The following is a 26831-nucleotide window of genomic DNA, read 5'->3' on the forward strand; positions in this document are numbered from 1 at the left end:
GTATATACATATATAAATTAAATATACATATATATATTTATATGTATGTATGTATATATATATACATATTATATGTATGTATATATGTGTATATGTATATATATATATATGTGTATATATATAATATATATATATATATATATATATATATATATATATATATATATATATATATATATATATATATATATAATCATGAAGCTACAAATCTCACTTAATATTAAATTCACGCTACCTCGGGAATATCGCCGATGGGGCATTATCACCGAAGGGGAATTTATTGATGGCTCAGTGGGTAGACCGTCGACTGGAGTCCCTGGATAAGTATCTGTGCCGAGGATCGAGACCCGGCAGTACCAGTCCGTTTATCACCTATAAATTCCCCCTTGGTGATAATTCCCCATCGGGAATATTCCTGAGGTAGCGTGAATTTGATATTAAGCGACATTTGTAGCTTCACGATTGTATAAAAATCACGGTGTGATAAAAATTTCATATATATATATATATATATATATATATATATATATATATATATATATATATATATATATACATATACATATATATATATATATATATATATATATATATATATATATATATATATATATATATATATACATATATATATATATATATATATATATATATATATATATATATATATATATATATATATATATATATATATATATATATATATATAGAGAGAGAGAGAGAGAGAGAGAGAGAGAGAGAGAGAGAGAGAGAGAGAGAAGAAAGAGGCACTTGATTTAGCTGCCTGCTGTATTTTAAATTTTTTCAATAAAACAGTTATTTTTACGCATGTAGAATATATCCATAGAAATGCAACGCCTGTTCTTTCTTTGATATTCCACACACACTGCGGATAAAATGTTTTTCCCGTGTACAGCTCTAATTGGAATAGTATAATGGATTTCTCTCTCTCTCTCTCTCTCTCTCTCTCTCTCTCTCTCTCTCTCTCTCTCTCTCTTTCTTACTGTTCGATTGGGTGTTGACCAGTTTGCTAGAATTTTATTTTCTTGAGGCGTTTAAATATATAGGACGTTTTCTTTCAAAGAGAACCAGCTATCGTGTATTTGCGTTTCTGGATTTAAGGAACAAATTAGACAGGAATTAACAATTTCAATTTGAAATTTCACAAAAGTTTCAGCACTTGAAACTTTTAAATGAGAATCATTTTTTGGAATCAAAAATAGTTTTCATGGAGTGACTGAAGTACCAAGCTAAGATTTGGCGATCATCCGAGGTATTCATTAACCCCATCCTCAACGCCCCATGCCTCACATAATAATCGGATCAATAGCAATGCGTTTCGAAATTATGAAACTTTTATACAATAACTGGCTTCAGTGTTAAAGTCTTTCCAAAGAGTGAACTAGCATTCCTACTTCTGTAATATGGCTGTAGACATTTAAGAAAAGTTTCTCATGGTCAAAGAGGAACATTTCATTTTCTTACTTTCTTCGTTTTATAATATATTTTCATCAGCTTCACTACTATGCAGTTGATCTGCGTAAATTAGCCCATTCTCTCAGTACAATTGCAGTGTCTGCTGAAAACGGAGTATTCACTACTTTTGCAGGTATCATACGAGAACGGTATCTGTTCGTCTGATCTGTGGGGTAATTCGTCCTAGAATTTTTGCAACTGTTGAAATAATGAAGCGTAAATTACTAGTTTTTAATTTGATATCTTCATTTCATTGTTCGGAGCTTGTTATTCTTTTCTCCTAATTGACGGTGACTCGATACAAAAAAAAAAAAAAAAATCACAGGTTGAATCAAGAACAGTCAACATTTTTATTGACTTTTTCAAAGAACAAATTTCATCGCATTCTTACTGACAAGCAGATTCACAATAGCCTTCATTTATTTTTTCCCTCGATAATGCAAGGGGAATTCAATCATGGGTAAGACAGGTAAAAGGCATTGGCTTCAGTCAATGTAAAGGCAGAAAAATCCAAAAGGACCATCAGAAATTTAAGAAATAACTAAGTAGGATCGCAACAGGCTGACGATACAGGTGATGCCCGTGTAACTCACACTAATGTGCTCTACATTTTTCTCAACCAAATTGTTCGGTAACCAACATTTTGTAACTCAACTATTTTGATGAAATTTTGGTTTGATGGTAGCAAAGTAAGTAGTCTTAGACATTAAATTAGTATGAAAATGTCTTTTTTTTACAAATTTATCATCTAAAAAAATGTTATTTTCCTGATTTGTTTACTGCGGTACTTTTTGTTTACATATATATGAAAAATACATATGTTTATTCTTGTCTGTACGGTCTACTTGAGAGCAAGATGACTTGGACACGTTCACTGAAAGGTTTCTAAGGTTTGGAGAAAGCCGGAGCTAACCTACGGATGAATGGGCTGCTTGGCTGAGAACATTATACTAAAAGGTTAGTGGGCCTTCAAGTTCAAGCGAAAGGCTGTCAGCATAACGGTACTGGAAGAACCAGGGGAAGTAACCTCAGTCATGATTTGTGGTGACGTGGACGTAGCCCAGTTGGAAGAATACGTTGGAAGATGGTGGTGAACCACGTTTGTATCGGAATCATGCAGATTCAAGGAGCATTGAGGAGGAGGCACCATACTTCACTAGTTAGTGAAGCTTACATATAGGCAAACAGGAGGTGACTGTGGTATGAGATACAGGGTGTGCAAATGCAGTTGTGCACAGAGCTTTGGTAACTGAGGACCAAATGACTGGTAACATTTGCAAAGAGTTATGTAAACTCTTCAGAACTGTCTTTTAAAACTGAATAGTTCATGAGATAAAAACCTGTTCCGAAAATATATCATGTATTTTTCTTTAGTTTCTAGGACCCCTATATAAAAAAATACACATCTTTATTTTTAGGTCATTCGATAAGAATGAGTTGAATGTCGTAACCTCAGAGATTATTTTCAAAATAGTTTCCTTGACTATGGTGACCTGTTTTTTATTAATTTACTTATTTTTCACATTTATTTTTATTTTTTTTTACTAAATGCAGCAAATTCATAATACATGAGGGCTAACGTGACTGATATTGTCAATCTAGAACAGTCAATCAAACGCCACTTCCTTCTTGCAATATCGAAATTCCACGTTCTTTATACGAATTTAATCCCATCATCCTATAGGGTCGGCTGCTACAGTCTTCCTCCTCCACAGAATTCTATTTTGGGCGTGTGCGTGCTCTAGGCCCAGTGATTTCATGTCTCTCCACTAATTATCGGCCTTCCTCTACTTCTTCGTAACAAATGATGGTGATTTGCTAATATTTTGTCTTTTCCTTTTCATAGAGGTAAGAAAAATTTTAATTAGTTGTCCAACTCTAACTAACGCCTTCAGTCATTCCGTTTCACAAGATTTTTAAATTAATAGTGGTCAGTTTCCAAAGACGTTTGTTGTACAAATGGGATGCTCTATTTAGAGAAAATGTCTAGAATCAAAAACATCATTCATTAAGTTTATTGCTGAAAAGATCTCAGCAAAAGAGTTAAATAAACCGAGCTACTTGGAATATCTCTAGAGGATATTTGGGTCAGGTATCAAAAATAGCAAAAGAATAAAGCAGGTATCCGATTTATTTATTATATATATATATATATATATATATATATATATATATATATATATATATATATATAATTAAAAAATATTAGGATCATCCTTCCAATTTCTTTTACAGTTATTATTCACCGTACGACTTCATTCCACCTTCTGAAATAGAATTTACACGACCCAAATATCTTGTTGTTCAGAAGACTGAACGTTAGATTTAACAATTTTGAATATTTGTTCACCTATATAATGAAGTAAAGAAATAAAAGCAACTGGAAAATAATGAAGGGTCATCATAATATCTTTTCATAATTACTCTTGCTGTCAGTAAACTCTCACTGGATTGAATTGGATTCATGGAATGCAGGCTAAAATGCTAGGCACTGGAGAAACTTAAGCCTTACAGTGCTAAAGAAAGTGAAAAGAGTGAATATAAGTGTCTGGGCAGCAAGGTCGACAGACAATGAAATAATTTAGATAAAGTGTAATGATTCAAAGGTGAAACTGGGAGAAAAACTCACAGCTGCATTAAGAAGTAATAGTTCGAGACGCTGAACAGCTTCTAAAATTCTGAGTTCTTGGTCATTCCTGGAATTTGTCAGTATTTTAAAGTCCTCTCTGCTGAAAGTTACGTGACATGAATTTTGACAGTGGTCTCTTATTGACGACTGGGGAGGTCTTACCAGTGGTACGGCTATTTGGGAAGAGGGAGGGGAAGAGGAAGGAGAAGGAAAAGTGAGAGAAGGAGGGATTTATGTTGACGGTCCGGCTGACAGCTCTACTGTTTACATGTGGATGTTCATCCTTTGAACAGTCGTGGGTAAACTGACAGGTATTGCTGTGGTAACAGTTCCTTTTATCCGGGTATTACTGTGCTGTCTGTCCCTTTTGTAAAGGTATTACTGTGCTGTCTGTCCCTTTTATCCAGGTATTACTATGCTGTCTCTCCCCTTTAACCAGGTATTACTGTACTGTCTGTCCCTTTTATCCAGGTATTACTGTGGTGACTGTCCTTTTATCCAGGTATTACTGTGGTGACTGTCCCTTTTATCCAGGTATTACTGTGCTGTCTGTCCCTTTTATCCAGGTATTATTGTGCTGTCTGTCCCTTTTATCCAGGTATTACTGTGCTGTCTGTCCCTTTTATCCAGGTATTATTGTGCTGTCTGTCCCTTTTATCCAGGTATTATTGTGCTGTCTGTCCCTTTTATCCAGGTATTTTGCTGTCTGTCCCTTTTATCCAGGTATTACTGTGCTGTCTGTCCCTTTTATCCAGGTATTATTGTGCTGTCTGTCCCTTTTATCCAGGTATTATTGTGCTGTCTGTCCCTTTTATCCAGGTATTACTGTGCTGTCTGTCCCTTTTATCCAGGTATTATTGTGCTGGTCCCTTTTATCCAGGTATTATTGTGCTGTGTCCCTTTTATCCAGGTATTATTGTCTCTGTCCCTTTTATCCAGGTATTATTGTGCTGTCTGTCCCTTTTATCCAGGTCCCTTTTATTACTGTGCTGTCTGTCCTTTTATCCAGGTATTATTGTGCTGTCTGTCCCTTTTATCCAGGTATTATTGTGCTGTCTGTCCCTTTTATCCAGGTATTATTGTGCTGTCTGTCCCTTTTATCCAGGTATTACTGTGCTGTCTGTCCCTTTTATCCAGGTATTACTGTGATGTCTGTCCTTTTATCCAGGTATTACTGCTGTCTGGTTTATCCAGGTATTATTGTGCTGTCTGTCCCTTTTATCCAGGTATTATTGTGCTGTCTGTCCCTTTTATCCATACTGTCCCTTTTATCCATTGTGCTGGTATTATTGTGCTGTCTGTCCCTTTTATCCAGGTATTACTGTGCTGTCTGTCCCTTTTATCCAGGTATTGTGCTGTCTGTCCCTTTTACTACTGTGCTGTCTGTCCCTTTTATCCAGGTATTACTGTGCTGTCTGTCCTTTTATGTCCCTTTTATCCAGGTATTATTGTGTCCTTTTGTCTGTCCCTTTTATCCAGGTATTACTGACTGTCTGTCCCTTTTATCCATTGTGCTGTCTGTCCCTTTATCCAGGTATTATTGTGCTGTCTGTCCTTTTATCCAGGTATTATTGTGCTGTCTGTCCCTTTTATCCAGGTATTATTGTGCTGTCTGTCCCTTTTATCCAGGTATTATTGTGCTGTCTGTCCTTTTATCCAGGTATTATTGTGCTGTCTGTCCTTTTATCCAGGTATTACTGTGCTGTCTGTCCCTTTTATCAGGTATTACTGTCCCTTTTATTATTACTGTCCCTTTTATCCAGGTATTATTGTGCTGTCTGTCCTTTTATCCAGGTATTAGTGTGCTGTCTGTCCCTTTTATCCATGTATTGTGCTTCTGTCCCTTTTATGTATTATTGTGCTGTCTGTCCCTTTTATCCAGGTATTACCTTTATCCAGGTATTATTGTGCTGTCTGTCCTTTTATCCAGGTGTGCTGTCTGTCCCTTTTATCCAGGTTATTGTGCTGTCTGTCCCTTTTATCCAGGTGATTGTGCTGTCTGTCCCTTTATCCAGGATTATTACTGTCTGTCCTTTTATCCAGGTATTACTGTGCTGTCTGTCCCTTTTATCCAGGTATTACTGTGCTGTCTGTCCCTTTTATCCAGGTATTACTGTGCTGTCTGTCCCTTTTATCCAGGTATTACTGTGCTGTCTGTCCCTTTTATCCAGGTATTACTGTGCTGTCTGAGGTATTATTGTGCTGTCTGTCCCCTTGAACTAATAAAGAACTGGTCCCTTTTATTCAGGTATTAAACCAGTATATCTTGCATGTTGGGCTTAGCTTTAATCCAGGCAGTCCCCTTTAACCAGGTATTACTGATGCTTTTATGTGTGGATGTCCCTTTTATCCAGGTATTACTGTGGTCACTGTCCCTTTTATCAAGGTATTACTATGCTGTCTGTCCCCTTTAACCAGATATTACTGTACCATCTGTCCCTTTTATCCTGGTATTACTGTGGTGACTGTCCTTTTATCCAGGTATTACTGTTGTGACAGTCCCTTTTATATGTATTACTGTGGCGACTGTCACTTTTAGAAATTATTGATATAGGTTTTCATTGTGACTGATTTTATCCAGCTATTACTGTGATGGTCCCTTTTACCCATTAACAATTATATTACTGTGGTGACTGTCTCTTTTATTAATTATTATCATAAATTATGATAAGTTCGGTTACTAAAAAAAGTTTACTGATAAAATTTTATTAACAATTATGTTAATCATTATCATAAATTATGAAAAATTCATGTTATAGGGATTTATTGTTGCAGGTTAATATACGTCTGACAATGCCTGGAAGAAAACCTGGAGTGGTCAGGTGAAAAATGACCATTAACCCATAAAACACCTGATGGAACTACTAAAAATGAAAATTTCATTTGTGATGTCTGTGTTTGTATATCTGTATGGGTTTGGAACCTACCGTATTATCTAAGCTGGGTCAAATGATGACCACATGCCAAATTTTGTTTAGATTGGTCAAGTTTGGTCTAGATCAGTTAAAAAAGAAGTTAAGTATATCTTAGTTTTACCAGACCACTGAGCTAAGTAACAGCTCTCCTAGAGAGGGCTGGCCCGAAGGATTAGACTTATTTTATGTGGCTAAGAACCAATTGGTTACTTAGCAACGGGACCTACAGCTTATTGTGGAATCCGAACCACATTATAGCGAGAAATGAATTTCTATCACCAGAAATAAATTCCTCTAACTTCATCAGCCAGCTGGGGAATTGAACTCTGGCCCATCGAGTGACAGTCTGCAGCTCTACCGGCTCACCCAATGGAGAGATTTCTATGGGTATATATATATGTATATATATATATATATATATATATATATATATATATATATATATATATATATATATATATATATATATATATATATACATATATATATATATATATATATATATATATATATATATATATATATATATAATATATATATATATATATATATATATATATATATATATATATATATATATATATATATATATATATATATATATATATATATATATATATATATATATATATATATATATATATATATATATATATATATATATATATATATATATATATATATATATATATATATATATATATATATATATATATATATATATGTTTGTATGTATGTATGACCTATAATAAAATCTGACACAGGAGTTTAGAAATGTATCACAAATGTATTCGCAGCCCTTCTAATCTAAAGATAAAAAAAAATCCAGTATGAAGGAACATTTTCCTAAAACACTGGATTCTCGCTTACATTCCGGATCAGAATGACATAAATCCCATGCGATAATTATTCAATTTAAGCAAGATACTTAGGAAGTCTTGCGTTCGTTTGTGGTTATTGTTTGTTATTAAAATAAAGATAACGCAGCGCTAAAACATCGCAAACTGTACTGAAATAAAAAAAAAACTTTTAGATATATTTGACATTTACGCAGTAGAAACTAAACAAAAATACGAAATGTTTAATTTTATTTCAGAAGGAATGAAAACCTTACACCATATATTGGTAACGATTGTCCAGCATATTCAGGTAAAAGAACCGCCAAGGTAACAATTTTTATATACAGGGGAAAAATGTATTCCTGTGAAACATAAATACAATTCTCAGTATTTCGCAACAAAAGTTTATGAATATATTTCAAAGCACGTAACTTCCAACAGCACGAATGCGTGAATATACATGTTTTGCAAGAGCGCCCGAAGGACCTTTTTCGTAGTGAAAATGCTGATAATTAATTCTCACTCTGAATCATTTTCATCGATGTTATAACTCATTTAAGATTCGAAAGCTCGGATTTTTTTTACTGAAGTTTCAGATATTCAAAGCGTCTCATTTATTATTCATTGGCGATGCTTTTCCCACAGAAGAATGTTTGAAATAAATGAAGACAATGTTTTTAAAGAGTAAGCATAAAAATCAACAAGAATATACAGATGAGGTTTTTCATACCGAAGACATCTTCACACACGCACACACACTATATATATATATATATATATATATATATATATATATATATATATATATATATATATATATATATATATATATATATATATATATATATATATATATATATCTCAACGACGTCTCGACTTATCGAGACACTGTTATCACTGCAAGCCGTATATTCAGGCTGGGAATAAGTGGAGAAGCTTACACCTGCCGTGGCAGGATTTACGTTCGGGCACCAGAGGTTCTAGGGACGAAAAATTGTCATCGTCGGAGAACATTCAAATGGCGTGTCGTAACTGGAACCTTTTCTGCTATGGAACGTCCACATCTCTACGTGGATTCCCAGCTTGGATGAAAGGCTTGTATTTCAAAAAAAAAAAAAAATGAGACTAGAAGTCTGAAGATAACGAGGTGACAAAAATATATACAAAAAAAATATATATATACGTATATACATATATATGTATACATACAAACACATATATATATATATATATATATATATATATATATATATATATATATATATATACATATGCATACATATGTATATATATATATATATATATATATATATATATATATATATATATATATATATTCATATACATATATACATACATATATACATATATATATATATATATATATATATATATATATATATAAATATATATATATATATATATATATATATAAATATGAATATATATATATATATATATATTTATATATATATGTATATATATATATATATATATATATGTACATATATATATATATATATATATGAAAAGCTAATAGGTCACAGATATTTTATGAATTACAATACACAGTAGATTTTTTTATTAATAAGTGTAGCTAAAGGCATTATGAAGAGCCTTGAGAGAATGCTTGGCTGGTGTCCGGCACACATCCTGATTAGGAATACTCTGCGTATCAAATGTGTCAGATATTCTTGAGACCTGAAAACATCCCTGCCTGGCAACAAGACTTTATGAGTTTGTTCGCCAGAAATGTACGGGTCCCAGAGAATTCGTTCATATTTGTGAAGGTATTAGTTATCAAACGAAATGTCATTCGAAGATCAACACCAAATATTGATAGAAGCCTTCAGTGAATGCTCTGGTGGTTTGAGACCTGTTGATTAAGACTGTGAACACTGCTGTTTGGAGATAGAAAACATTTTCGATTTCCCAAACTGTACATTGTTCTTTTCATTTAACATATACCTCGCTTGTGTCAGGCATTTTTTACATTGTGTGTACTTTATAAGTAACATGGTAGGAATTCCCATACCTTTATTTTTATACATTTGTTTAGCAAGGGTTTTATTTGATTTCTTCAGATGTTTTCCTGAGGAAGAGGTTAAGATGTACTCATTGGTAATATACTGGACTTTGACTTATGTTGACCTATTGTGGGGAAATTATTTAGAAAGAATAATTAGTTGAATATGGTGGACCTTCATATATTTGATCATTTGGTGAACATTAATATTCTATTTTATTTCATATCTTGTTTCTTGCAATCCAGTTATGTTAGATTATTGTCAAATAAATTATTTTGGGTAATGCTTGTTTCACTGTAGACCTGAGAGAGAGAGAGAGAGAGAGAGAGAGAGAGAGAGAGAGAGAGAGAGAGAGAGAGAGAGAGAGAGAATGCGTTTGTGTATGTACAAATGTATGGTGCCAGTAACTACTTTGATGCGGTCACTGTCAAGCTACCAATAGATGGGACTTCTTGACTGTTAGCAAGGGTAAGCAATGGGATTAACTCTTTGTAGGGTAACAGTGTTTTTGGTTGACAGAGGAAACTACACTTGGATATATCATAGTGATTTTGTACACTTCTGAAGAGACTTATCATACGAGGAAATTGAGATTTTCAGGTATCAGGGTGTACCTTTGGTTGGTATACGTGCCTCTTTGCTTACTAAGGGAATTTCTGTAGTCAGACGACCGGACACTGTTGACTGAGTCAGTTACTTGGGACTTGCACTGTGAGTGTTGATTGAGTGCAATGAAAGATCTGGAAGTGTTTTTTTAGGTTAACTACGTATCTTTTTGACATTGTAGTGAGAAGGGGTTACGTGAGTGTTACTGTCTTTTTTTTGTTAGTTACTTGTAATGGGGGCTAATTAAGGGAGAGTTCTGTTGCTTTGTGGTTACGTCAGAAAGACGGTGGGTGGAGCTTTCATTAGAGAATGGTGACGATCTTATGGCGTCATTGAGAGCGCTTGACACTATTATCCCATCCTCTCTGCGAGCTCATTTTCTTTGTGGGTGGACTGAAGTATTTCGAGCGTTCGGGAAAATTTCTGGTTACCGAACACGATGGCGTTTAGAATTTTTTTTTTCTTAATTGTTCCCATCTGTGGTAGGGTTACTTCATTGTTCGCATTTGGCATTTAGAATTTAATTTAATGGTTCTCATTTGCATTAGTGTAACATTAAGAGATTGTTTCATTTTTGATGTTGGGGATTTGCTGAATTTTTAATGAGTTTTTTTATCTTTCTCTTTCTACCTTTGGGGAGTTATGTGAAGTTAAGATCGGGTTGGGTACTAGGAACTTGGAGGATTATCCATTCAGATACTATGACAGGGGCTAACGAACATAAGGATAAGGAGACAAAGCTGCACAAATTTACATCTGTAAATGCAGGAATTCAGCCTTTTCCAGTGCTGATTGATGGCGTTCTTCTAGTTCCCCTCGAAATTTTTATGGAGAGGGTGTCGAATTTTTTAGTTGCCAAGAAAATAACGGATGAGGTAGAGGCCTTCAATGAAGCAAAAGATTTCCTTAGTTTAGATAAAGGGGATATCGGACAGCGTTGGCGGAGTCTTCACTTTTTGAAGTATAGAACCTGAGGTGATCTTAAGGACTTTTTGAGAGCGTCATATGGAACAGATGGGGCCAGGAATGCAGTTCGAGACCCCAGGTCTCTTTTCAAAGTCCATAAAGGCCATGATTTGCTGGTCACATTCAGTGCCAGATGTTTGGATGCTGCAAGAGATTTTTCGAAGAAGCTGAAAAATTCTGGTTGGGTAAATGGAAACTCTATTACAATAGACAGTCTCAATAAACTACTGCAATATTGCTGGATACTGAATGATGTTCCTGATGCTATCGTAAATAGTTTTGACATGGAGATAGAAAGGGCGTCGGATGAGACTTTGCTGTTCTCTCAAATTAGTAAGCACACGTCAAAAAGCCATACAGCAGATAGTTCCTTTTTGGGTGGGATGCCAAAATCTTCTAGGGCTATTCTGAAGCATCATACACAGAGTGATTCTGATTCCACAATTATGAAGTCATGTGCCAAGACAGAGGATGATAAAACTTCTGTGAGTTCAGGAACTCAGGGGTGTTGTTATAATTGTATTAGGCAAGGCCATACTAAGTTTTGTAGGGTGAAATATTGTGGGGCTTGCAAGTCTGCATATCACTGTTGGCTTTAGATCAGAAGGCTTGCACTTGGCAAGATGGCAGTTAAATGTCTAAGGCTATTTTGGTTCACAAGGCAGGGGAAAACTGCTTGAAGAGCCAGATAACGGGATTCTAGAAGAGAATTCCAGGTTAACATTCAACTTAAATGACTTTCTCTCACACGAATTTACTTATGCATAATAGAGGAATTGATCAATTAAACTGACATGACCAAGGAGCTTTGTTTAGGAGAATGAAAAGTTGGAAATACTGAAAATGGAGAGAAATTCACGAGAAGAGAAAGATACTGGCAAACCTTATTGCACCTGTGCAGGGAGCTCGCTTGCAAAAGACGAATTTCGGCCACAGAAGTCTCGAAATCTTGCCAGTGTAAATGGCAACAGGACTGAACGGACTACGTGTGGTTATGGACCTGCTGGACAAGTGTGTGTGTGAGTAGGGTGTGATGCTTCTCGAGCGTCTTCTAAGGCTGGGCACAAAGGACATCGGTCTATCTGAAAGAAGCAATTAACAGCCAGCACACAGTTCATAAAGGGATAGGCCTTATAGTTAAGTCTCTTAAGGTCAGCATAGCAACCCACTTACGGCCCTGGCTGGTCTTTTTTTCCCTAACAGATTTCTACGCCCCCCCTCAAATCATACATTGCTGGGGCTAGGAGGTCGGTATGGTTTCCTCTAAATCAGGTGATATGGGGATAGGCCTACATAAGTTCACCTCCCCTAAGTGGCGTCTCCTCCAGCCACCATTAAATTTGATTTTCTAGCTCACAGACTGAAGGGACAAATTTTATAAATACGTGAAAGGGTATTTGCAAGTACCGCTTAGCGAGGAAAGGCGAGAGTACACGGCTTACTCTTTGCCAAAGGGGCACTATGAGTTCACGTGGTTGCTGTTTGGTTTATCTGGCATTCCGATGACACTTACTAGGCTAATGAATACAGTTTTGCATGGCTTGTTAGGGAAACATGTCCTCCTGTATATGGATGACATATTAGTTCATGTTCGAAAAATAAAGGATAATCAAAAGGCTCAAATTTTGTTCCACTTAAACAAAGGGCGTTACTTATGCCGCACCCTGTATATATATATATATATATATATATATATATATATATATATATATATATATATATATATATATATATATATATATATATATACATACATACTCTACTTTATTAAGAAATTAACGACATGCCTGTGAAGAAAAAGGCAGGAAAGCAATATCACTTAAATACGTATATAAAAATTCAATTTCGAGGTGAAACGAGTGCCGGCAGGAAGTTATCAAAATGCACGATGTAAAAGAGCAGATGTTGAATTTAATTTAAAGTTAGAAAAACAGTGACTATACAAATTAGTACCTAGACCTGTAAAGGTCTTTTTACTAAAAATGGATGCCCTAAAAACGATGCTGTTGTCCAGAAATTAAAACATCAAGAAAAGCTAATTGGTTATCTTCCCCGTATCCAGTAAATTTAATATTTGGGTGAGCCTGAGTGATAGAATCCAAAACCTTTTCAGCTTCAAATTTTGTTTCATAAAGGGCGAAGGTATCAATCAACGTATCGCTATAAAACAAAGGATGGTAATTTAGAGGGGAGGTCTCCAACAAGCGCTCCTCCGGGAGCACATAAAAATATCTGCGAATATGGGTCCTTATTGGCAACTCATGGTCATACCATCAATATGTAAATAGGACGAGTCAATAAAATGAAGACACAAATTTATTTAATAATCAGTTTAATTGCTAGTTTAATGTTACATTATTTTAGTTTTAAGTTTTATATTTTTCGACTTAATTTGAGCACACTTATTATAAGCATCATTAGAAATGGTACCTGAATTAAGAAGGCATATGTAAACAGGGCCGAAATTCGTGTTTATCTCTCCTGATGACTGAATGAATAATGTCGAGTGTTACCAATTATGCGAAGCCTAAAAGGCGTTGGTTCACATGCCAGTCAGTCCAAGCACTCGCATTGTGTTAATTTTCTCTATATGAAATTATTAGGAAGGAAGAGTGAATTCATGTAAAAATTTTGGGACATGGCAGCTGGGTGGTGTTTCGAAGTTCAATCCGCGATCAAGGCTTGATACACAACTGACCATTCCTGTGATCTAAGGATGAAGGCTTTGTGAGCTTCATAGGTCTGTTTGAGTGGTTCGATTACATCCTGCTATCGGTAGAGAGGAACTCGGGTGCTGATCATATGTATGCGTTTGGTCTCTATTGCCTCTGCTGCGACATTTATATCTTGAAATGGTCAATAGCTTTATACATCTGGATTAGTAGGTACTGCGCAGAAATAGTATGTGAGGAAAGGAAGATTACAGGATTAAGCTCATGTAAAAGAAAATACCATTGTTACCCTACAACGTATGGTATAAAATATGAGGCTTTCGAAATAGTAGACGGGTAGTTACTAATACTTTACCGCTCTCTCTCTCTCTCTCTCTCTCTCTCTCTCTCTCTCTCTCTCTCTCTCTCTCTCTCTCTCTTAGATGCAATAGCCAAAGATAAATCAATAAACTAAAGAGGAATTGACTGATCTCCTTTCTATTTTACCCCCATTCTCGGTCCCTCCATCTTAATCTTGACAATACTTCTTCATAGTTTCCAGAGACATAAATGTAATTAAAAAAAGTGTACTTTAACATAGTATTTATTAAACGTCAGAGAACGTTCCTCATAAACTCTAGAGTTGTTCTTCTATTTACGGTGAATATTCTGGGATAAAATTACTTTTATTAACCAATTTTCGCGTTTCTTTCACAATGAACTTTTGCATTGGTCACAACACTCCAATTGCAGTTCTGTCTAACCAGATTTAGATTTCTCTTCCGCATTGACTCTCTTCCTGTGCTTGCTATTAGATTTCGCTTTTCATGATAGATAGTTCTCAAAACGATTTTATCATGTGCCTCTCCTCTGTTCAGTAATCGTAATGGTTCTGCTGAATAACACTTTCACGAAAGTTTTGCACACTTTTGATATTACTTTATAAAAATCTAGGTAACTATTCCAAATCAATTCTTGAAGTAGCTCAAAATATCTCACATTCTTGTTCATATCCAAAAGTAGAGTTTAACAATACGTGCCAGAGAGAGTCATACGCTCAGACTTGAATAAGAAAATGTAATTTGCAAATGGTTCCTTGGAATAAACTTACCAGTTCTTTATAAAAGCTAAAATACTTTCTGTCTGCCACATTTTTTTTATTTAACGACTAGAGTTTACTGTCTGTCACGAATAAAACGATATTATTCATTTATGAACATTAATGGGTGTTACAGACTAATACACACATAAACAAAGCCACTCCAACATCTTCTAAAAACATAACAGACACCTCACACGTCTCGAACTGTCGACCTAACAGCCCAGTTCTCCTCGCTGCTGGGAGAAAGGGAGCTGGGATTGGTACGATACACGTACACATCGTTACCGGGGTCTAAGCGATGTCAGGCAGGGCAGCTGATCGAGGCTACGGCCTACCCCAACGCCAAATCAAAGTCCTTCGAAAAGAAGGCATCGTGCTTACCCCATATAAAAATGGGAAAAAGCACGTTTAAAAAAACAAAAAAAAACTTTGTGAAATTATGGAGATTTTTATTTTTCAGTTACAGAATTCCCTTTATGGATCTTTATAATGATGGATTTCATTTTGGATAATATTGCTAATGTATATAAAACACTGGTGTATTTATTGCTGTCATTGTCAGGTGAAAAATTCTGTTTAAACTATTCACAGTCCATAAAACATATACCTAATAACTAGTAAGTTAACGAAATAGAAACGTTGCGTCCTAGTTTCTTTTAAGCACTTCTCCTTCCTTTTGTCTAGATCCTTTCTTCTTGGTTGATGATGAATATAAACATGGTTATAAAATTCATAGCCGAATAGCCTATATGAACGCCAACAAGACCGAGTCACGCACAAGCACAGCATTAACATGAAATCTAAATATTTCCGGAAAAATTGGTGACAATGATGGAACAAGTAAAAAATGCGCCGAAGTTTCTTCGGCGCAATCGTGTTTTCTGTAGAGAGTATAATACTGTATGAAACTCTCAGCCACAGTCCATGAAACTCTCAGCTGCGGCCCATGAAACTTTCAGCCACCTCCCGGTGGTGGTTTGTGTAGCTGGAACCTATACCGGTGCCAGACGCGCGATCATGACTGACTTTAACCATAAATAAGATAAAAACTATCGAGGCTAGAGGGCTGCAATTTGGTATGTTTGATGATTGGAGGGTGGATGATCAACATACCATTTGCAGCCCTGTAGCCTCAGTAGTTTCCAAGATCAGAGGGCGGACAGAAAAAAAGTGTGGACGATCAGAAAAATAGCCATCTCAATAGTTTTATTTTACAGAAAACTAAAACCCTAAAAAAACGCGTCGAATGAGATTAATTATAACTGCATTTAACATGAAAAAAGTAATCTTCCAGGATGCTCCTCGTCCTTCAAACAGACGTCAGTTGGACTTCATATTTGTGGAGCCCTGAGGAGAGTCTCTCCATTCCTCACTTCTTAATTTGAGCTTCAGCAACGATGTTGTCATTTACTTCAGTCTTTCCCAAATGTCAAAATCGAGTCCTGATCAGCATTCAATTTGCAAATTAACTAGTCTGGATCTTCATTTGAAATCTATTAAAAAATTTGAGAGATGCTTAATTTTTCTGTAATCTAAGGAATTTCTGTTTCTAATGAAAAAGAACTGACCTGAAATTAGAGTGAGAACTCGCTAGTAAGACAAGAAAAATATATCAAAGAACATTCTTTTTTAAAGAGTCTGAAGTAATTTATTAATATCATCAGTTTATTTTTTTTTGGGCACTGCTTTTTGAAAAAGTGACATATATTAAACGGGTTTCTCCATTTCATCACGGGAGCTATTGGAAATTAGATAGAGGTCCTTATACTTTCGTATGAAACGGCAAAAACAACAAAATAAAACCAAATTCTCTTAAAAACTGCTATGTCATTTTTTCTCCTATATATTTTTCGATATTTACAGAATCCATTTCCTACAGCATTTCGTTATCTGTCAAAAGCAGTCCTTTGATCTTCACAATCAGTTCCTTCGAAACCATAACTATTTTTTTACCCTACCAGTATCTTATTTCATGATTATTATTTTTCTAAGGGTCAAATATGATGTTGAAATTTTTTTTTATATTTAACGAAGAAAATAAAAAAAACCTACGTTTAGCATAATAAGAAAGGAAAACCATCGTTATTGTGTTTATTCACAGAGAAAAATATTTCTGAAAAACCTTAGGCTCTGGAAATATAATAAAGGTGTAATATTTAGATTTTTGTTTCCTTCCTGAAAAACCTTTAAGGTTCCTGAAAGTCTGAGTTCTAGTTTGGTTTTAACAATTTATGTAGGCAAAAAGAATCCGAGTTTCTATTATATTTGTCATTTGATTATCAAGTATAAATAATTATTCTTAACGCAAGGTATTGACAAATGTGTAACTGAAAGATATGATTTCTGGGAAAGCGTGTATAGTATGCTGAGGAAAGAAACCTTTAGACAACATTGGAATAAATATAGGTTGAAAGTTAAATTTTATTCTGTGCTGTAACTGTCAACATGATCAGTGACTGTAAAGCATTCCCCACGTAAACCTAAAGGAACCTCTCAGTGGTATGTGTTTGTAAACCAAGTCCACAGAATGATCCTTCTAAGACAAGCAAATCTTGTAGCCGAAACCCAAAGTAATCAGAGATTTCATTAATTCAGCTCATTAACTCCCAAGCATCAGAATAAATTATGAAAGATTTAAGAAACAAAGAAATACGAGGAAACTGATCTAGGAAACAATGAAGAGAAATGAGTTTCTGATTATCCCAGCCAGAGATGCTATTTGCACCAGCAGGCAGGTAAATACAGAATACATATGGAAAAAGAACACCTCTTATTCAAAATTGAGGGCTATGCTACAAAAGTTGGCGCTCTTGTGAAAAACAACTGAACAGTGGGGAAACGAGCTCAAATTTACCATGGTGCAATCATACATTAAATTTTCTCCCTGCAGAATCTAGCTGAAATGCTTTTAGATCTACATTGCTTAATTATTATCAGTTATATAGGAAATTTTTGTCCTAATAAATGAAAAGGCGGCAATAGTTTTTCCTGTCATCTACATTTGGTGCCAAAGCATTGAGAGGTCCAGAGTTGTTGCCAGGATGCATATTCCCCAACTGTATTATAGTTCGGGACCTTCCCTGAAAAAAGCAGGCGCCATATCTTAAAAGCTAACCATAGAATCTTCTTGAAAATAATCTCAATATGTTTACCACGCCCAATATACAGAAGTAATAACTTTGGACTATCCTAACCTAACCCAACCTAACCTAACCTAACCTAACCTAACCTAACCTAGAGGCATGGCAAAAAAAACCGAGGCACCCACTCATCTGACTGAACCATAATACATTTGGGGAATATGCTGCCGGGACCCTCAGGCCATCCTCGCTTCAAAACAAAAATCTACATGATGTACCAAGACTCTCAGGAAACATAGATCCAGTGCTCCTGATTCAAGCGATCTTTTATGCATTTTTCAGAGATACTTTATGTCTTTGTCAGAACTGTAATTACTAATGTATGTAAGGAATTGCAAGCTTTCTAGTCAAATGTATTTGAAACCTCTTCATAGTTTGTATATAGAATTGTTAACCATTCTTCAGGTGTGAGAAAACACATCTGTCTGTATATAGACGTCCATCTCTTTTCCTCTAATGTCAAATTCTACTTTTCCTCTCTCAAGAGTTCTTGACCTGCCAGAGATTTTGTGTCAGTAAATTAGAATATGTTGAACTTGTCCCTTATTCATGCCTCGTTATACTGGTGATCCCGAAGATGACTGACACTGCCGCCACCAGCACCAGCCCACCCAGCGAAAACGCTGCAGCAGCAAACATCTGCCTACCGCCCTTCACAACCCACAATCCAGAGGCCTAGTTCTTTAGAGCAGAGGCCATCTTCAGGTCAAAGGAGATCCCCTCTTCATTGCGAAAAGCCGATGCCGTCCTTGTAGAATGGCTTGCCGACCAAAAGATAACTGTCACCTACGAAAATGCTGAAGGCCCAGCTAAGGTCGTCCTTCAGCATGCTGCCCACCATCAGAGGTAGGAAACTCCTAGATAATGTAGGGGCAGTAATAGGAGACCAGCGGCCTTCGCACATCTACATGCAATTATGGTGGCTAATTACGATCCCTGCCACAGACAGCCGCCCAGAAACTATGTTGGGATCTTGCGAGAGAGATCCTACTCATAAAATCATGCCACCAAACAGTTGCGGCCATCCCCAACGCATCAACCATGGACCTCGATGATTTTCTGAAGACAATCAATGCCGTCCACCTGGCCCACAAATCAATGGAGCCTACACAACCAATGACAGTAGCAGCTGCCCCACTGCTGCAGAGACAAACTGACACAGAGACGGACAGCAATCCAGAGGGCCCGCCACCCCCATACACCACTACCAGAGCTCCAGGTGGAAAAAACAAACCAAAATACAAGCCCAAAACAAAAGATCGTCCCAATGACATTTGTTTCTACCACCGGAGGCTTGGGAGAGAAGCCCAAAAATGTGAAAATATTGCTGCATGTCAAAAAACATGCAAAAAGGTCGCAGCAGCAACCCAACAAACGCCAAACAAGCCTTCCAGAACATGGAACGGGCAGGAATATGCCAAAAAGCCTCCAGCCCCTGGGCATCTCCCCTACACATGGTACCAATACCTGATGACACATGCACCCCTGTGGTGTCTACCAGAGACTCAACATCAAGACATTACCTGAAGGGTACCCACTGCTGAACATCACTGGCATAACCAACCAGATGGAGGGTGCCAAAATATTTACGAAGATCGACCTGTTGAAGGGATACTTTCAAGTCCCGGTTGTAAATAGGACATAGAACAAATGGCCCTTATCACCCCCTCCAGCACATACACCTTCAACTACAGCTGCTTCACCCTTTGAAACTCAGGTGCAACCTTCCAATGTCTGATGGACAAAATCCTGGGCAACCTACTCCTCTGCATCATCTATGTCGACTATATACTTCAAACAACATGTAAGAGACATCAGGCAGGTCCTGAAAATACTTAAAGAAAATTGATTTATAATCTAAAAAGACAAAGGTGAATGAGCAGAACCAGCAATAGAATTCCTGGTACACCAAATAAGCCCAGACAGTGTCAACCCCTCCCTACGAAGGTCCAAGCAATCACCGACTTGCCAAAACCAACAACAATCAAAGCAGTCCAAGAATTTACAGGAATGATTCACTATTACCACTTTTTCATACCTAATCTTGCTGAAACAATGGCCCCAATATATAAATGTTCAAAAGGAAATCCTAAAAAAACTACGTTGGTATGAAAAACAAGATAAAGTCTTCACAATAGTTAAAAAAGCAATCACCTCTGCTGCCACACTAATATTTCCTTTACCTCCTAGGTCCCTCACTGTAATGACAGATGCAAGTAGCACAGCGATGGGCGTGGTATTTGAACAAACCACAGACGATGGTCGTCACCCATTGGCATTCTTCAGCAAGAAGTTATCTCCAGCAGAACAAAAGTACTCTGCGTTTGACTGAGAGTTACTGTCAGTCCACAGAGACATCAGCCACTTCTGACACATGCTAGAAGGATGACAATTCGTGGTGCAGACGGACCACCAATTGTTGGTACATGCCTGAACCAGAAGCAGAGATGGGTGGTCAGAAAGACAGCAGCGTCACCTATTGTTGATAGCAGAACATTCTTGCACCATCAGATACTTAAAGGGTTCTTCCAACAACGTGGCAGATGCCCTTTCCCAAAACTACATCAACACTGTCCAGATTGGGATATCATATCCCGAAATAGCATCGGCTTAGAAGGATGACATGGACCTACAGCGACTTTGGCAGGAGAACCCTGCCCTTATGTGGAGCGACCTGTCCATCAACAACGGAGATGACCGTCACCGGTGAGATGAGTACCGGATGCCCTCGCCCATACCTACTGTTAGGGTTGAGAAAGAAAACCTTCAACCTCACTCACAACCTGTCCCACCCATCAGACAGATCCACCGCCTGAACCTTGTCAGTGATATATCTGGTGGAGAATGAAAGCGGACATCAAAAAGTGGTCAAGAGAATGCCTCCCATGCCAAACATCAAAAAGAACGAGACACACAGAGATGGGGATAGGATAATTCCAGACAACACCTCGACAACTGGCCCACATCCATGTCAACATCATGGAAACCCTGGCTCCCTCTGAGGGGTGCAGGTATCTCTTCACAGTCACTGACAGGAACACCAGATGGCCAGAAGCAATACCAGTAAGGCAGCAGACAGCAGAGAGCTGTGCAAAAGCACTAATAGACTGGATCAGCAGGCACGGAGTACTCCTGTACATAACAAGCAACAAAAGAGCTAACTTCACTTTCAACTTATGGATCTCCCTCACCACCAGCCTCGGGACAAAACTCAATTCACACAACAGCATACAACCCAGAAATGAACGGCATGGTGGAGCAGCTGCACCACTCCCTCAAATCAGTGCTCACCACCAGATGTTAAGGCGGGAGTTGGAGAAAGGAATTACTGTGGGTCTTGCTGGCATTAAGAACAGCCCCGCAAGCAGCATTCAAAGCACTGCTAGCAGAAGCACTCTGCGGCCAAGCATTTACAATACCAGCAAACGTTTTTCAAGACACGATGGAGCCCATGACTCTTCCGGAGGTCCGTAGAGCACTGGAAAACATCATGCCTGGGAAGACAACATGCGACGTAGAAAAAAAAAAAAAACTTTAAAATAACAAAGTAAGTGTTTATAAGAGCAGATGCTTACAAAGCCCCTCCCCACTCTCTCCAGCCTACTCGGGACCACACTGTATACTACAATGCACAGAGAAAGCATAGCAGCTGACTGTGGATGGGAAAATCACTTGGGTCTTCACTGACAGGTTAAAAACAGCCTATATCCTCAATTATGACCCATCCCCCTAGGCTAACTTTCGAGGGTTGGGGGGGGGTTACTGTGAGGTCCAGAGCTGTCACCACAGCCCTCAGGCTATCCTGCTTCAAAACAAAAATCTACATGATGCACCGAGACTCTCAGGAAACACAGATCCAGCGCTCCTGATTCAAACGATCTTTTGTGCATTTTTCAGAAGATACTTTGTCTTTGTCAGAATTGTAATTACTAATGTATGTAAGGCTTGCAAGCTTTCTAACCATATGTATTTGAAACCTCTTCCCACTTTGAATATAGAATTGTTAACCATTCTTCAGGTGTGGGAAAACACATCTGACTGTATATAGACATTCTTCTGTTTTCCTCTAATGTCAAATTCTACTTTTCCGCTCGCAAGAGATTTTGTGTCAACAAATTAGAAATACCTTGAGCTTGTCCCTACTCACGCCTCGTTATAGCATTATTCTTAGTAGTGTATTAAAAATCAGTAGACAAGTAACAAAACTAGGAATATGAAAATAATAAGTTTACAGCGGAATATAAAATGAAAGAGCATATGAATCCTTAAATAGGAACAAATAATTACATGAATAAGACGAAGAAAGAGAAAACACATACCAAATAAGAATGTGAAAACTATTTGAATCCTATTGATGGACGGCCTTACTTTTCTGAAGAGAAGGCTACGAATCAAGGAAGCCTTGAATAGACCTGACGAAACCGGATAAGGAATATTTAAAGATATTATGTAGAAGTAAAAAGGAGGTACAACATGTAGCTCGTGTTATTGCCATGACAAAAATGATAATGGACCTGAGTGCAGAATACACAGTATATGAAACAAAGCGATAACAAGAAAACAATAAATCAAACAAAGGTCAGTTCACCCCAACCCATGTTATCACCTTGAAAAGAAAGTATGTAAATATAAACAGCATATCCTTTTCATTTGTTACTCAACACTGAAGGGAAGAAATTTTTTCTCGAAATGAAGTCCTCAGCATAGTGTTCTATATTGCCAATCAAAGGTTTTTCATTATTCAGCAAAAGAAGAATTAAAATAATATTGCTAGCAAAGCTGCATATTCTTGTTGCCCGAGGGCTCCAGTATTCAAATTTAATTTCAACGCTACCATGTTCTCCAGTGCAATGCTGATACCTGTGGCTTCCGTAATATTAATTATATTAATAATTGCATTGATATCTACCAAGGAAATAAAATTTCTGCTTTTATACCTGTTTATTTGTCAGTGTCTGTACTCTAAATTATTCTAAGAAGTCTAAGAAGTAAAATGCATTCATACATATTTCTTAATAAATATAAACACACACACACACACACACACACACACACATATATATATATATATATATATATATATATATATATATATATATATATATATATATGTTTATATTTATTAACAAAATATGTATGTATGCATTAGCTTCTCACCCTCGTACGTATGTATATATATATATATATATATATATATATATATATATATATATATATATATATATATATATATATATATATATATATATATATATATATATATATATATATATATATATATATATATATATATATATATATATATATATATATTATCATTACCTAAGATAAATTTTAGGAAAGTATATAAATTTGTCAAAGGTACAGCGAACTACCTCGTGTTTCTGTCTGTCAACAAAATAATTTGAAAACTGATTAACTGACTTATATCAGTATTTTTGGGACTCACGACGTTCCTTGCAACAGATGAGAGCCAGTTTATTCAAGAAAGCTAGACTAATCAAAAACATGTCATTCGCAAAGAAATGGTAGCGACATACTCAGTAAATGCTGATTTCAATGACAGCTGTTTACGCCCTCTGAGTGTCTATTCAGTTTTAAGAGAAAATGGTTTGCCTGAAAATCTCAAGTGCTTATCGAAAGTAATTCCGTAAAAAAAAAAAAAAAAAAATCGTGAATGTAGTCATTAAAAGTTTCTTCATCTGCTCAACAGAAAATGAGTTATAAGTCCCAAGAAAATAATCTTTGCTGGAAAATGTGCCGGTTTGTCCAATGTATATTTGTATAAATACTGTAGGATGTGAAAAAGATAAGAAATTTAATAAGAACCACACCAAGGCATTATAAAAAATAAATGAAAAATGGAGTGGAAAACAACATAAATAATACATCAAATGACAAGAGTTTGAAAATCAACTTACTAGATTAACAAGCGCCCAGTATCAGTATGCACTCGTGTCAAAGACATAAAATTCGCATCTTTACTTTTATGTGAGAGTCGCGTCAAATAACAGAGGTAATGGCAAGGGAATATCTGCTATTTGACTGTTCTAAGTAGCACATACGGAGAATATAGTAGCATAAAAAGATGTAATCAGCTGGGAGTGCCTCACGCTTCGGTCGTTGCTATGCTGCTCTGAAAACATTCCGGCGCTTTTCTGTTTGAACGACGCTTTTCATTCGCTGCAGAAAATGAAGGATTCGGTTTATAATTTACCTTTCCGATAAAACAAAATATACAACAGTGGCCTTGACTACTATTTAAATGTTTTTCATTATCCTCACCACTATACGTAGGTAGAGAAGAGAGAGAGAGAGAGAGAGAGAGAGAGAGAGAGAGAGAGAGAGAGAGAGAGAGAGAGAGAGAGAGAGAGAGATGTATTCATTCGTGTCTACTTGCTTGCCTTTGTTTCTGCTAGCAAAATATTTCAGGAAATTATTAATACATTGAGATGCATTTGGAGCCAAACATGGATGTTTTTCAACATTTTCCTTTTTTATACTCCCGCTATGATGATTTAAGAAAGGTGAGCCTTCCCTGTCCAAGACATAGGATGAATGATACTCTACCAAAGACGTATGACTGACAGAGTTCTTGGTTATCCTGAAAAGTAACTGAGAGGAGTATTAGATGGGACAAGTGCCTTGAACCCTCTAAATGGCTCTAGTTTGATCCGTTTCTCCAAAAAAAAAAAAAAAAATGTGTTAACATATGCCTTGAAAGCTGGTGCTCTTTTTAATGCATATGTTGAGTCCTGCATGCATTTAGGCAAGCAATACCCTTCATTACATCAATTTTATATATATATAGTCGTCATTTCGATTGGTATGGCTAAAGGACCTAACTTGATTTCTTCAGATTTTTAATCTGACTTTAACCTAAACGCCATGGGGGAGCTTAATTCTAAAATTAAAATTTAACAGTTAACAAAAAAAAAAACTTTCAAATGATATGCGCAACTTGAGTTTGGCCGCCACCGATACTGGCGACGCCAGACGGTGTATCTGAGTGAGACCGTCTTAAATGTAAAGATTTTCTTTAGAAACTGCTTACAATAAATAATAAACACATGTAGAGATGACGAGGCGCGGGATGTGCTACCTACGGGTATGTGGGCAACTGTGAAAAATGCCATTTTTAAGCCAGTGTTCTCATGATTACCTACAACTGAAGAAATCTGCTCTAGATTTGGAGTAGAATGATGAAAAGTAAAAGCAAAGTTACTGTGAAGGAGCTTGATAAATAGCCATGAGTAAAAAATCGTAATAAATAACAGTAAGTCAAACCTGTAAAAGATAATAGTTTTTTGTCAAAGTACTTATGTGATAAGATAACGTAGCACTGGGAACGATTGTTACCCTGCTTCGAAACTCCGAACCTTACCGGGAAACCCCGATTTGCGTTGTAATTGAAGAGTACGGTCACGTGTTCGATGGATATCTCAGTATCATCACACGGATGCTTTATAATGCAGCAATAATACCAATGCTCAGATAATACAATCAGGTAGGATTTTTTTTTCATTTAGTAAAGTTGCTAGATGAAATATATCTAAGAGGATGATCATTAATGGTAATTTCATAGCGCATGTATAAGAATTGCTTTTAAAACGAGAAACCACAATTCTTAAGAGAAACGTGTATCGACATACCACTGGTCCTGACGATTTATAATTTATCGCTTATCTCTATTGCTGTTGGTTCGTTATCATCCACATTTTACATGTATTAATACCACATGTCCCCTTTAAGTGACAGGTATTTGAAGAAGATGTTATTGGATAAGAAGAGCAATAAAGATATGGAAATAATAGAGGAGAAGTCAGTCAAGTAACTGCAACATATGATGAGCAAGAAGTCTTTATTGTTGAATTTTTCTTTTCTCTCAGTGATTCATTCAACTTAGGTGTCCCCATTGATTCTAAATATAAAACACGAATTCAAGAGGAATATGTAGAGCAGAGTCGAAACTAACCGCAGAACAGACCATCATGGCCCCTTCAAAATTAGGTGTATAATGTTAAAATATGTTTGATTTCGTATTTTATTTTTTCATGTAGCGCTTTAGCATCAAGTGTTACTAATTACCATTTTTTGTGTGCAGGCTTTTGTTTACCAATATTTACATGAATATTCTTGCAGTACTGCATAAAATCTCAAGCCCAAGACACAAGTTAAACTCTGCTTGAAATAAATTTTTGGTATTCGATATAGACAGATTTCGGATGTTTTTTATCCAGCTCTGCAGAGAACACGAAAATGATCTTCAGATATAAATATCGCCTTCGATGCAAACGAAAATTAGCAACGCATGCCTTAAAGACCGTTCCTGGAGATTAAACCGCGTGGAGCCTATGCGGTACCCAAAAATTACCGAGCGCACAATTAGCTGGAAAATATTCCTGGTATATTTCTCCACTATTGCGCACAGTGCACGATTAGGAGGCTTGGGTCTTCTATTTTCCGGACGCAGAAAGGAA

The sequence above is a fragment of the Macrobrachium rosenbergii genome, chromosome 49, assembly GCF_040412425.1.
Source record: "Macrobrachium rosenbergii isolate ZJJX-2024 chromosome 49, ASM4041242v1, whole genome shotgun sequence".
Lineage (NCBI taxonomy): Eukaryota > Metazoa > Arthropoda > Malacostraca > Decapoda > Palaemonidae > Macrobrachium > Macrobrachium rosenbergii.